Here is a 12,816-nt window from a genome sequence, read left to right as displayed (position 1 = left end):
AAATTGTCTCCTCTATTTGATGGAGGAGTGGCAGATTATACAGCAGAAAAGTGTGTGGGATATTGTTGCAGCCACCTTTTGAAAATGCAATCAGTCCCAGCTCTATAATGAAACCTCTTTTTCCCTTAGTCTTCAATGTAGAATTTTTAATTGGGCTCCAACAACTTTAGGGAAAAAGGTTTGGGAAAAGCAGGATTACACTGGTGGTCAGCCAACTATGTCTGCATTGTTATATATACACTGGGCCTTGCTATATTTACACTAGTATTAGTATGCAGTGCAGAAGTTGGTGTCCCCAAATAGCTGTTTACTTTTCCTCTGCAGCCCCTAAAGTGCTTAGTCATTTCTTTTGTACTCTAGGACTCCCTCTGCTATTAGCCCTCACTATTTCCTTGGGATCTGCCTAATCCAAAATATATTTCTCTGGGCCATACCTGACTCTACCTTCTCAGCTCCCAGCATTTCAATCTCCACTCACCATTTTTTTTTTCACGTCAGATGGATAATGTGCTGACATCATAACAAGGTTTGAGGGAGGTACATCTCACACAATAGCATGAAAACATAATCAACATACTTATGAGCCATAAAAGGATCTACACCACTCACTGCTACCCAGAAATTTACGATGTCTTATAGAGCTGGGCTGCGATGGCTCATTTCACCAATAGGTGGTAATGTAACATTTGACTTGGGCCTGTATATTAGGGAGAGTGGGGTGGGATGAGGTTGAGGAGAAAGGAGGGTGGCAGGAGAAGTATCTAACGTACTCCTGTGTCCCAGCTGGACATTTTCAAGTTTGAAATTATAATTGTTCTAAAATATCCTTTTTGTTGGGTTTTAGAGTTTGACAATACTGGCTTCCTTGCAAACAAAGGACGTCAATGACAGCTGTACTGAATGTACTAGAAAGAGTCTTGATAATATAAGATTTCATCCAATATTTCAAATCATTTTGGAGTCAGTCAACAAACCATAAAGGATAACCCTGCCAAGGGCACTCTATCAGGCCCTCAAAGTGGGTCATGATAAGGAATAAATGAAGTCCCTACTTTCAAGCTGCCAACTTGGTAACTTTCAAGGGACCTACAAGACTGATCATGTACAATCAACTTAAATATGCCAACTGCAGGGCTAAGGTGTGGGGCAGTTGATGACCATAATTGCCCTAGCAGCGGAGAGAAGGGGAGGGAATAATGAGGAGGGGGGTAGAGTCAGAAAGCCAAGGGGAAACTGGTTGTTGATGCCCGTGAGATACACTTGGGCAAAATGTCAGAGGAAAATGGTGGGGGTTGGCAGGGGAGGGAAACAAAGAGCGCAAAGAGTGTTGTAGGAAAAGACAGGCTTGGCTTGAATGGAGAGTGCAGACCCTGATTTTGAATTATAAGATGTTAGTACCGACAGGAATCCCAGAGACCATCCAGCCCAAAACTAGGGCCACCGTCAGTGAGAGGTGCACCCGCAACAGAATGCACTGCCCTGACTTCCACATTAGGGTTCTCTCCAAGTGTTCGGCCAGGATGATGTAACACAGGCAAAGAAAACAGTTATTAGTCAAAATTTCCAAGAGGCAATAACCTCTTTTTTTTTTATCGAATCCAATTAAGTTTGCCAGTTCCCTGAGTGACCTTGGGGAGGTTGCTCCTCCTCTCTGAGCCTCATTTCCTTATCTTATCAAGGGCTTATTGTATGCCTTGCAGGTTCTTGGTGCTTTACATGTGTTAACTCATTTAGTCCCCCACTACAGTCCTATGATGCAACAACAATTATTGCCATCCCCACCTTACAGATGAGGAAACTGAGGCAGAGGTTAGTAAGTTGTCCAAGGTCATACTGCTAGTAAGCGATGGAGTCAGTTTCAAACTGGGGCTATGTGGCTTCAAGTCTGTGCTCCCAAACACTAGGTAATCCTGCTTCTCAGCTGGCAAGGTTGGACTAGATGCCCTCCAAGGTCCCTTCTGTCCCACTTCTGGCACAGAAGTGTTAAGGGTCTACCCATTTACTTCCTCTGGAATTAGTCAGGGAGAACCCAGAGATAAATTCTCTTATGTAGGTACAACAAGAATGACAGAATGTACCCAGTGCCAAAGACAGAGGCCAGCCACAGTTCTCTCATCTACTGAAATTTCGAGGTCAATTTCTTCAAGTCCCTAAGAAAATCCTCTCTGAATAGCGGTGTATCCTTCTGCTTTCTGGCACATTTTGCAACTCCAGACATCACGGAAGCAGCCAACAGGCACCATCAGAATCCTGAAAAGAGAGAAAAGTATGTGGGGGGGGGGGGTGGTGGCGATGATAGAACTTGCCGTTTTTAATCCATCCATCTCTGTTGCTGTTTCTCTCAGTGTCTGTTCTTTTGCATAAAGGGTCTACTTTTCCAAATGTGATTTTAAACTGCAGCAGAGAGAAAACAAAATAAACACAGAATGGTCGGCTGAGGGCCCGCACTTTCTATTCCCTGGTTACAAAGTAAAATTAGCTAGCTGGTGGCCAGGGCCTGGAGATTTATTTTGGTCTGAAGTCAACCCACAGATTAACAATATTGGCAAGAACTACATAGGAGGGGAAAATATTTTGGACAAGGCTGCATATGTTTGCAGATACATCATCTCCCTCTGCGCAATGGCCAAGGTTACAGAGAATAGGAGTCAGGAGCAGGCTGCCTTGTCTCCCTCCTGTGAGCCATCATTCCCCTCTGCATGATGCCAACTCATGCCCTCTGGGAGCAGTTGCACTGTGCTCAGCAAAGGTAGACAGGGAAGGACACTCCAGATCTGGTAGAAGAGGGGTTCGTTCATCTTTTCTTTCCCCCTTTCTTCCAAGGCCCACATTCCATTCCAAGGGTAATTCTCAAGCAACAGCTATTTCCGGATTCTCAAGGACTAGCAGAGGGTAGTGTCAGAAAAAATTAACCCAAATTGGAAATAGGCAAAAGAGATTATTGGGTGTTCTTGCACTCTCGATTGCCCCTGTAGGGGCACAGGTTAACTTTTACATTTTTGTCCGATAGAAATGCAAATAATTTCCAGCCGGGCTCGGTGGCTCACGCTTGTAATCCCAGCACTTTGGGAGGCCAAGGGGGGCGGATCACCAGGTCAGGAGATCGAGACCACGGTGAAACCCCGTCTCTACTAAAAATACAAAAAAATTAGCCGGGCGTGGTGGCGGGCACCTGTAGTCCCAGCTACTCGGAGAGGCTGAGGCAGGAGAATGGCGTGAACCCGGGAGGCGGAGCTTGCAGTGAGCCGAGATCGCGCCACTGCACTCTAGCCTGGGTGACAGAGCGAGACTCCATCTCAAAAAAAAAAAAAAAAAGAAATGCAAATAATTTCCAACCCAGCCATCTCATCCTAACATTCTTCTATTAAAATGCCTATAAATACTAGTTCCTCCGATTCTCATGGGTATAAGTTTTAACATCTTACAGGTTTCTTCATTAATTAATAAACTAAATCAAATCTTTGACCTTTGGTCATTTTATATTTGCATGAGAGTCAAGTTTTTTAAACTTTTTGAAAATTCTATTTTAACAAAAGAATGTTTGTGTCCCTTGACATGACATTTTTCTCCTGCCTTCTTGTTATCCCAACTCAAGCCGATAGGCCAATATCCCAAACTCCTCCTGGTGAACTCCAGATACAGACAGCCAGCGGGCATCCCTGCCCGCTTCCTAGATATGTGGCTGCAGATGAAACCCTAGTCTCTTTGCCCACTCTGCCTTTCACTGGAGTGTGCTGAGCCTTCAAGGAAGAACCACGGGTAGAGAGAAGTTTCCAGGACACACAGGAGTTTCACACCCTCTTCTCTCTTCTAGATGTTCATGGGATTGGGGAAAGTACGTCATCAATTCTTTGAGGAAATTTTTGCATCCTCAAATTGGAAGTAGTCATTTCCATATTGCGTATCTCACAGGGGGGTTTCTAAAGTGCTTCTCAAACTTTAATGTGCATATGAGTCACTGGGGGATCTTCTTAAAATGCAGATTTGTAATAAGCAGGTCTAGAGTGGGCCTTTCTAACAGCCCCCTGGGTGATGGTGAAGCTGCTGCTGCTGGTCTGCAGGCCCTACTTTGAGTAGCAAGGCTCTGAGGCTGATGTGAGAGCCTGCCCTTCAAAACCACAGGGGACAGCATAAATATACTGAGACACCCTTGGGAATTATAATTTACACGTAGGACTCCACTCTCACAAGGCATGGGGCCCAAAGGTCTGAAAAAATACCAGGAACCAACATCTCCTAAGCCTATTGTGTGCCTGGCAGGGTGCCCTAAGCCCATTACATACATGCCTGATCTCACTTCATCTTCACCACCAGCCCATGAGGAAAGAAACGATCGGAAGCGTGATTTTACCAAAAAGGAAACTGAGGCCCGGAGCGGTGGAGTAAACAGCCCAGCACTAGTCACATAGCAAGGCCGACTTTTGGAGCCAGTTCTAGCTGAGCTCTAACCACATTACCATACAGCTTCCTCCTTCCACCACAACCTTGCAGGGCTAGGCTCCTTGGTCAAATCTGTAGGGGATTTTGAAAGGGAAAAGGGAGAACTTACCTCCTTTCCATGTGGTCTCCATTCTCCTCGTGATTCCCTGGATAATTCCTTCACTGTCTTTCACTGCAGCTGCCAGACAATGGGAGGGAGGAACTTTCTACTAGTTTCAGAGTAGACAAATGCTCTTAGAGAGTCTACTATTTGCCTAGCTTTGTTACCGGAAAGGGGTCCCGATCTACACCCCAAAAGAGGATTCTTGGATCTCACGCTAGAAAGAATTCGAGGCGAGTCCATAGAGCAAAGTGAAAGCAAGTTTATTAAGAAAGTAGAGGAATAAAAGAATGGCTACCCCATAGGCAGAGCAGCCCCAGGGCTGCTGGTTGCCCATTTTTATGGTTATTTCTTGATGATATGCTAAACAAGGGGTGGATTATTCATGCCTCCTCTTTTTAGACCATATAGGGTAACTTCCTGACGTTGCCATGGCACTTGTAAACTGTCATGGTGCTGGTGGGAGTGTATCAGTAAGGAGGACCAGAGTTCACTCTCGTGGCCATCTTGGTTTTGGTGGGTTTCAGCTGGCTTCTTTGCTGCAACCTGTTTTATCAGCAAGTCTTCATGACCTGTATCTTGTGTTGACCTCCTATCTCATCCTGTGACTTAGAATGCCTAACTGTCTGGGAGGCCGGGTGCGGTGGCTCACGCCTGTAATCCCAGCACTTTGGGAGGCCGAGGCGGGTGGATCACGAGGTCAGGAGATTGAGACCATCCTGGCTAACACGGTGAAACCCCGTCTCTACTAAAAATATAAAAAATTAGCCGGGCGTGGTGGCGGGCGCCTGTAGTCCCAGCTACTCGAGAGGCTGAGGCAGGAGAATGGCTTGAACCAGGGAGGCAGAGCTTGCCGTAAGCCGAGATTGTGCCACTGCACTCCAGCCTGGGCGACAGAGCGAGACTCTGTCTCAAAAAAAAAAAAAAAAAAAAAAAAAGAATGCCTAACTGTCTGGGAATGCAGCCTAGTAGGTTTCAGCCTTATTTTACCGAGCCCCTATTCAATGTGGAGTTGCTCTGCTTTAGACGCCTCTGACAGCTTGATCCTTGGTCTTGGAGGGGAATGTGGAAAAATTCAAAGAACCAAAATAGATTCCTGCCCTCAAGGAAATTATACTCCAAAGGAGAGCTATCATACATATGCATTACTGCAATGCAAATTCAGATCGGTCCTGCCAGGACTTTTGTGTAGGGAATACCTCTCTCCTCTCTGCAGGGCCCCTGTTTATCAGCAGAACTTTTGGTCTATAAAGACAACCCTTCAGAACTTTCTTTTACTGGACTGGGGGTTGGAGGAGGACAAAGCAGATGGCGGATGGGGGTGGGGCTGAGGGGGTGAAGGGAGGGGAATGAATGGCAATTAGCATCTGTTTCAGTTGATGGTGTGTGCTCCCAGGGACCCAGGGACTGGGTGCTCCTTTGCCAAATGTAAATATCAAACCAATAAATGCTAATGTAGCATGAAAAAGTGCTGATTTGGGAGAAAGTTCCAATCATTTAGAGAGCTTGTCACAGAAAGCGCTTAGGTGTTCCGGAGGCAAAGGGAGCTGGGGAAGGAAATAAGAGGCTGGAATTAATAGCTCCTCTCTGGGTCCTGGTACTACTCTGGCCACCTATTCCTGGAAGAGGGAACCGACAAAGAAGGGCATGGTAGGGGGAGGGGAGGTCCTTGCAGTGCGGTGGGGACAATAAACAAAACAAAACCAGAAAGGTGAGGTCAAGTTCATTAACATCTGGCACCAGAAGAGGGAGATAGCAGAGAGGTCTGCTATCAAGTTATCTGTGAACTTGACACTTGCCTTGATGGACCTTTGCCCATGATCCTTGTCGTCCTGATGGTCCGCCTTCAGGGACCTGTTTCTGATTGATGGCTCTGATCTTGGTGTCCCTCCCCTCCACTTTCAGCCCATCATACTACTTACACTCCTAACACACTTCTCTCAGGATCCCCCACCCAAAAACCCAGAGATGCTTGCAACTTCACCTGAAGCCTGCCACACCTGCCCACCTCACAGAGGAGCTCTGCAAATACTTGTGAACTGGATTCAATAGAAATAGCTCTTCAAGGAGCTATGAGACTAGAAAGCAGGAAAGTGTGTTGGAGAGAAGACTTGGCTAGGTGTTAGGACCACTGGGTTCCAGGCCTGGCTCTGCCATCTCCTTGGTCTGAGAGAAGATACCCAACCTCTCTGAGCTTTGAGGCCTCAGTGGCTTCATCTGTAGAATGGGGATAATTCCCACTGGGACAATTAAATGAGACAAAGATATATGTGCAAGTGCTTGGTAACCTGCAAATCTAGAGAGTCATTACTGCGTGTTTCTCAGCAGAGTCGGTTGCCTAGGAGACAAGCCGCAGTGGGGACCTCACCCCAGACAGGCTGCAGCCAGACTCCCTGTGTGAATGACATCATGGCCCAAACTCTGCCGGGCCCCAGGCTTTCTGGAGTCTCTTTCTGGTCCCAGGACACTGAGTAAACACCTTAATCCTCCTTAAACACAGCTGCCTCTAAACATTCAGAGGGAAAACCACTCACCCACCCGTCCCACCTCCTCCCCTCTAATCTAATCTGGACATCTAGTCTGGTCAGATTTACATCTAAATATCTCTCCCTGGTGCCTCTTTCCTTCCCTTACATCATCGCTTTCTCAGGGCTGTGGCTTTGGTTCAGTTCTCTGCTTCATTTTCTTCACCCCAGCCCCATTTTCCTTCTTGTGGCTGCCTCAGTTATCCCACCGCCCTTTGATTTGGCTTTAAAATACCATAAACTGGGTGGCTTATAAACAACAGAAATTTATTGCTCACAGTTCTGGAAGCTGTTCCAGTCTCACCTGTCCCTACCCTCGCAGCCCATCCCTGCTGTTCAGCAGCCCCAGAACCTGTTCCTTATCTGCCCACCCCAGGGCCTTTGCACATGCTACTTAAACAGAACAGCAACTTTGACCAGTCCTTCTTGGCCCAGCTGGGCCCCTCAGCTACCCTTTGCAGGATGTGAGCTCCTTCCTGTATGCTCTCTCCTTTCTCGCAGGGCCCACACAGCCCTCTGCCTTGTGGAACAGTTATTTGGGTTTCTATGAATGTGGACTCTGTTAGAATGTACTCAGAAGCCCAAGGCTGAGCTCTAGAAGGAAAGTCTCTGGCAAGGAGGGGCAGCGGGGCATGAGACTTGGCAGGCCTGAATTTTCTCTTTCCCCCAGGGTTCTCCCAATGAGAGGTGCGTGGATCTTCTTTAAAACCGGAGGTCACTGCCAACATAGGCAGAGACACCAAAAGACCTTGCAGAAGAATGTAAAGAACTAGGACAGAATACTTAAGGCAGCTCTCAGTCTTTGGAACCTCACAGAATGTTCTGGGCCAGGCATCAGGCTGAGCTCTGGAGATCTAGCAGGACTAAGACAGACGCAGATTCTGCCATCATGGAGAAGCCCTGCTCTAGGGGATGCCAGCCATCATGCCTAGAGGACACTTATACAGCCCTGCAGAGGGCCCACGTGAAGAGAACTGAGGCTGCCAGCCAACAGTCACATGAGTGAACCACCTCTGAAGCTAAGCCTTCAGAGAATTGCACCCGAGCCAACTTCTGAGGCCAACCTCTTGAGAGATCCTAAGCCACCCTGCCCAGCCAAGCTCTGGATTCTGAGTCACAGGAACAAGAGCAGTTGTTTTTGTTTGTTTGTTTGTTTTAAAAAAAGACTTTCGTTATTTTAAGCCACTAAATTTTGGGGTGATTTGTTACCCAGCCACATCTAATACTGTGCCACAGATCACTGGACTCAGATTGGATAAGGGATGGGGAAGTCATCATGATATCATGATACCATCCCTTGAATGCCCGCTCTGTGCCAGCCACTCTGCTATAACTTGACCCACTGTACGTAACCTGCTCCTTACAAAGATCCTGGCCGGGCACAGTGGTTCACACCTGTAATCCCAGCACTTTGGGAGGCCAAGGCGGGCAGATCACGAGGTCAGGAGATCGAGACCATCCTGGCTAGCACAGTGAAACCCCGTTTCTACTAAAAATACAAAAAATTAGCTGAGTGTGGTGGCAGGTGCCTGTAGTCCCAGCTATTCGGGAGGCTGAGGCAGGAGAATGGCGTGAACCCAGGAGGCGGAGCTTGCAGTGAGCCAAGATCGAGCCACTGCACTCCAGCCTGGGCAATGGAGCGAGACTACGTCTCAAAAAAAAAAAAAAAAAAAAAAAATCCTGAGACAGGGCTTATCATTCCCAATTTAGAGGTAAGGCACGCAAGTGTCAAGCCACTTGTCCAAGCCACACAGTCAGTAAGTGGCAGAGCTCTCTCTGGTACCATCCTCTGGGACACTGTCCCATGGGCCTGTGTGAAGAACCACCTTTCCTAGATTCATCTCTTCCTCCTTGTGTGTCCCTGTCAGCTTGGGCTTGGGCCAGTATCTTAGTCTGTTCAGGTTGCCATAAAAAAATACCATAAACTGGGTGGCTTATAAACAACAGAAATTTATTGCTCACAGTTCTGGAGGCTGGAAAGTCCAAGATCGAGGCACCAGCAGATTCAGTGTCTAGTGAGGGTCCTCTGTGTCATAGATGGCACCTTCTATGTGTGAGGACATGGTGGAAAGGACAAATAAGCTCCCTCAGGCCTCTTTTATAAGGGCACTAATCCCATGAGGGCAGAGCCCTCATGAACTGATAATTTCCCAAAGGCCCCATTTCTTAATACTATTGCACTGGGGATTAGTATTAACATATGAATTTTAGAGGGACACAAATGTTTATACCATTGCAGCCAGCAAGCTATGATTAGGGCAGAACAAGCATTGTCTAACAAAGATAGCTCTGTAGGATGCCCTGGGCCCAAATTCCTCCCACCCCCACTGCTCCCACCCATCAAAGACAAAAGCTTTAGGAAATTGTCATGCATGGCAGACTGTATTTCCCAAGAATGGCTGCAACAATATCATCCACCTCATGTGCTCTTTAACAATGTGACATTAACATTCTCCATTGACATTGAGAAATGAGGTCTGTGTCCCCTTCCCTTGAATCCAGGCAGGCTTCTGACTGGTTCAATCAACACAGTGGAAGTTTCCAAGACTGGGTCATAAGAGCCCATGCAGCTTCCACCGCGTTTCTTGGAACAATCACACTTGAAGCCCTGAGTTGCCCTGTAAGAAGTCCCACTATGCTAAGGCTGCCATGCTGTGAGGAAGCCCAAGCTACATGGAGAGGTCACCTGAAAACTCTTCAATCCACAGTCCAAGTGTTTGAGTCCTCCTAGTCCAGGCACCAGACATGTAAATACTGGAACCTTCAGATGACCCCAGCTTGTAAGCATCACATCATCTCTGATCTTTGAGTCTTTCCAGCTGAGGCCTCAGATACCGCAGGGCACAGTCAAGCCATCCCCTATTGTGCCCTGCACAAATTCCTGACCCAGAGAGTCCATGAGCATAATGAAATGTTTGTTTGAAGTCACTAAATTTTGGAGTAACTTGTTATGTAGCAACAATAACTGGAACAATATACCATAAGAAGTGGGTGGAAGGTTGGGTCAGTCAGTGGGTCCCCCAACCTACGTGTTCAGATTTGCCCCACTGCTTCTCAGCTCTGAAACCCAGAAACCTCCATCCCCCTTATACTACTATCCCCACTTACCACTGAGAATTGAAACCACATTATTCCCTCTCCCTGGGATTCTCACTCCCTGATATTAACTCCTTGTGCAGTCACCTCCCACATTAAATGAGGCCGAGCTATATAACCAGTAAGACAGTGTATAAATGATAAACTGAGACTTCAAGGTTAGGTGATAAAAGACATTGTGGGCTCAGTCTGGCTCTCTTTTGAGTCACTTGCTCTCAAGGAAGCCAGCTACCATGCCATAAGGGCACACAAGCAGTCCCATTGGACAGGCCCACGTGGCAAGAAACTGAGCCCTCCTGCCAACAGCTAACACCATTGCACCGTCTATGTGAGCGAGCCACCTTGAAAGTGGGTCCTTCAGCCCCAGGAAAGCTTTCAGATGACTGTTGGAAGTGCCGGCCAACACCCTGGCTGCAACCTTATGAGACACCCCAAGCCAGGACCACCCAGCTAAGCCACTCTCAAATTCCTAACTCTCAGAAACTATGAGATAATAAATGTTTATTGTTTTAAGTCACAAAGTTTTGGGGTAATTTGTTATTCCCTGTCCCTATGTTAAACAATACTGGGACCAGGCATATGCTCATGTCCCCATGTTTAAATAATACTGAAAACAAGCAAAAATAACTTAGCTACTTGCCCTAAGAAATACTTGCTTCTGGAAGATAAGATGGAACCAACTAAAATAACTTGTTGTCAAGACCAACAGCTAGCTAGCCAATCAAGGGTTACTACAGGACTTTGGCCTTGCTGTGTTCACGAGCCGAAAGCTATTTCTTCATAAACTCTCCCCAGTCCAAATTTCTTGCCTTGAAAGACCCAATTTGCAAATCACCTAGTCTGGGCTCTAAAACACTATAAATACATGTCCCCAGTTTCCCCACTTTGAGACGCTAGTAACATTCTGTCAAGGGGGCTCTTTCTTACTGAAGCAGGTCTAATAAACAGCACTGCTTGATTTTTTCTGGTAGTCTTTTTTTGGGAGTTGATAGTCAACATTATATACCCCGCAAACTGGGACTTCCACTCTTGGGTGTTTTGTTTGTTTGTTTGTTTGTTTTGAGATGTAGTCTCGCTCTGTTGCCCAGGCTGGAGTACAGTGGCGTGATCTCGGCTCACTGCAAGCTCCACCTGCCAGGTTCACGCCATTCTCCTGCCTCAGCCTCCCAAGCAGCTGGGACTACAGGCGCCCACCACCACGCCTGGCTAATTTTTTTGTATTTTCAGTAGAGAGGGGGTTTCACGGTGTTAGCCAGGATGCTCTCGATCTCCTGACCTCTTGATCCGCCCACCTCGGCCTCCCAAAGTGCTGGGATTACAGGTGTGAGCCACCGCGTCCAGCCTGTTTGTTTTTATAGACAGGGTCTTGCTCTGTCCCCCAGGCTGGAGTACAGTGGCTCGATCATAGCTCACTACAGCCTGAACCTCCTGGGCTCAAGCAATCCTCCTGCCTCAGCCTCCCAAGCAACTGGGTCTAAAGGTGTGTGACACCACACCCAGCTACTTCTTAAAAATTTTTGGTAGAGATGAGGTCTCGAACTCCTGGCCTTAAGCAATCCTCCCGCCTCAGCCTCCCAAAGTGCTGGGATTACAGAAGTGAGCCACCGTGCCCGGCCTTCTTATGGGTTTTATTTGTTCATCTGTCTTTGTGCCGTCCTACTTGCCCACTAGCCGCATGTGGCTACTTCAATTAAAGTCAAAGAAAATATAAAATTCAGTTCCTCAGTCACACCAGCCACATCTCAAGTGCTCAGTAACCACATGTGGCTGGTGGCTCCCCTATTGGACAGCACGGATAGAAAATCTTTCCGTGCTCACAGAGAGTTCTGTCGGACAGTGCTGCTCTTTGGGGAAAGTGGGTCATTTGCTTCAGAGGATGGCTGCCCCCAAAGAAGCTCTCAGCAGACAAGTTGGGGGGTGGCTGCAAACTGAGGGCTGGCTGCTTCCCAGAGCAAAATGGACTGCCAAGCTGGCCCCTCCTAGGCTCGACACGTGTCTGCAGGCATGACTCCACCAGGCAGGCCCTTCCTCCTCTGGCTTGCAGGAAACCATCAAGCTTTAGACTCATGGTGCACACAGGCATGCTTATTTCTGGGAGTGCACGTGATTTCCGCAGAGCAGCCCTGGCTCAGCTGGGAAGGAAGATAGATGGTCTGCAATCAACACACCGCCTCCCTCACCAACCCAAGGGCCTGCAGCTGCGCTTGTTTTCTGATTTCGGGTCTGACAAGTGGCCTGCTGGCCGTCAGAACCTCCTAGCCAAATCTCCTGGGTCTTTGTCATCCCCTAGGTTGGAGACCTGGGGAGAAGTTGGGGAGGAAACCATGGCTCCCTATGTGGCACCCTTAGATCCAGGACTGGGCCAAAGTGTGAATTAAAAATTAATCAAATCGGCCGGGCGCGGTGGCTCACGCTTGTAATCCCAGCACTTTGGGAGGCCGAGGGGGGCGGATCACGAGGTCAGGAGATCGAGACCACGGTGAAACCCCGCCTCTACTAAAAATACAAAAAAAAATTAGCCGGGCGTGGTGGCGGGCGCCTGTAGTCCCAGCTACTCGAAGAGGCTGAGGCAGGAGAATGGCGTGAACCCGGGAGGCGGAGCTTGCAGTGAGCCGAGATTGCGCCACTGTACTCCAGCCTGGGCGACAGAGCGAG

The 12,816-nt window shown here is 47.8% G+C and overlaps 1 non-coding gene across 1 annotated transcript; it reads right to left on the bottom strand.

Moving 5' to 3' along the window:
* Nucleotides 1-492: 492 nt before the first annotated feature.
* LOC116812380 (small nucleolar RNA U13) lies at nucleotides 493-596 on the bottom strand. The gene has a single exon (XR_004370681.1). It is a non-coding gene; the product is annotated as a small nucleolar RNA U13 (small nucleolar RNA).
* Nucleotides 597-12,816: the final 12,220 nt, after the last annotated feature.

This window comes from Hylobates moloch, unplaced genomic scaffold (assembly GCF_009828535.3).
Source record: "Hylobates moloch isolate HMO894 unplaced genomic scaffold, HMol_V3 SCAFFOLD_7, whole genome shotgun sequence".
NCBI classification, from domain to species: Eukaryota; Metazoa; Chordata; class Mammalia; order Primates; family Hylobatidae; genus Hylobates; species Hylobates moloch.
Note: the sequence above shows the minus strand (reverse complement) of the source record. Positions and strands in the feature narration are given on the sequence as shown.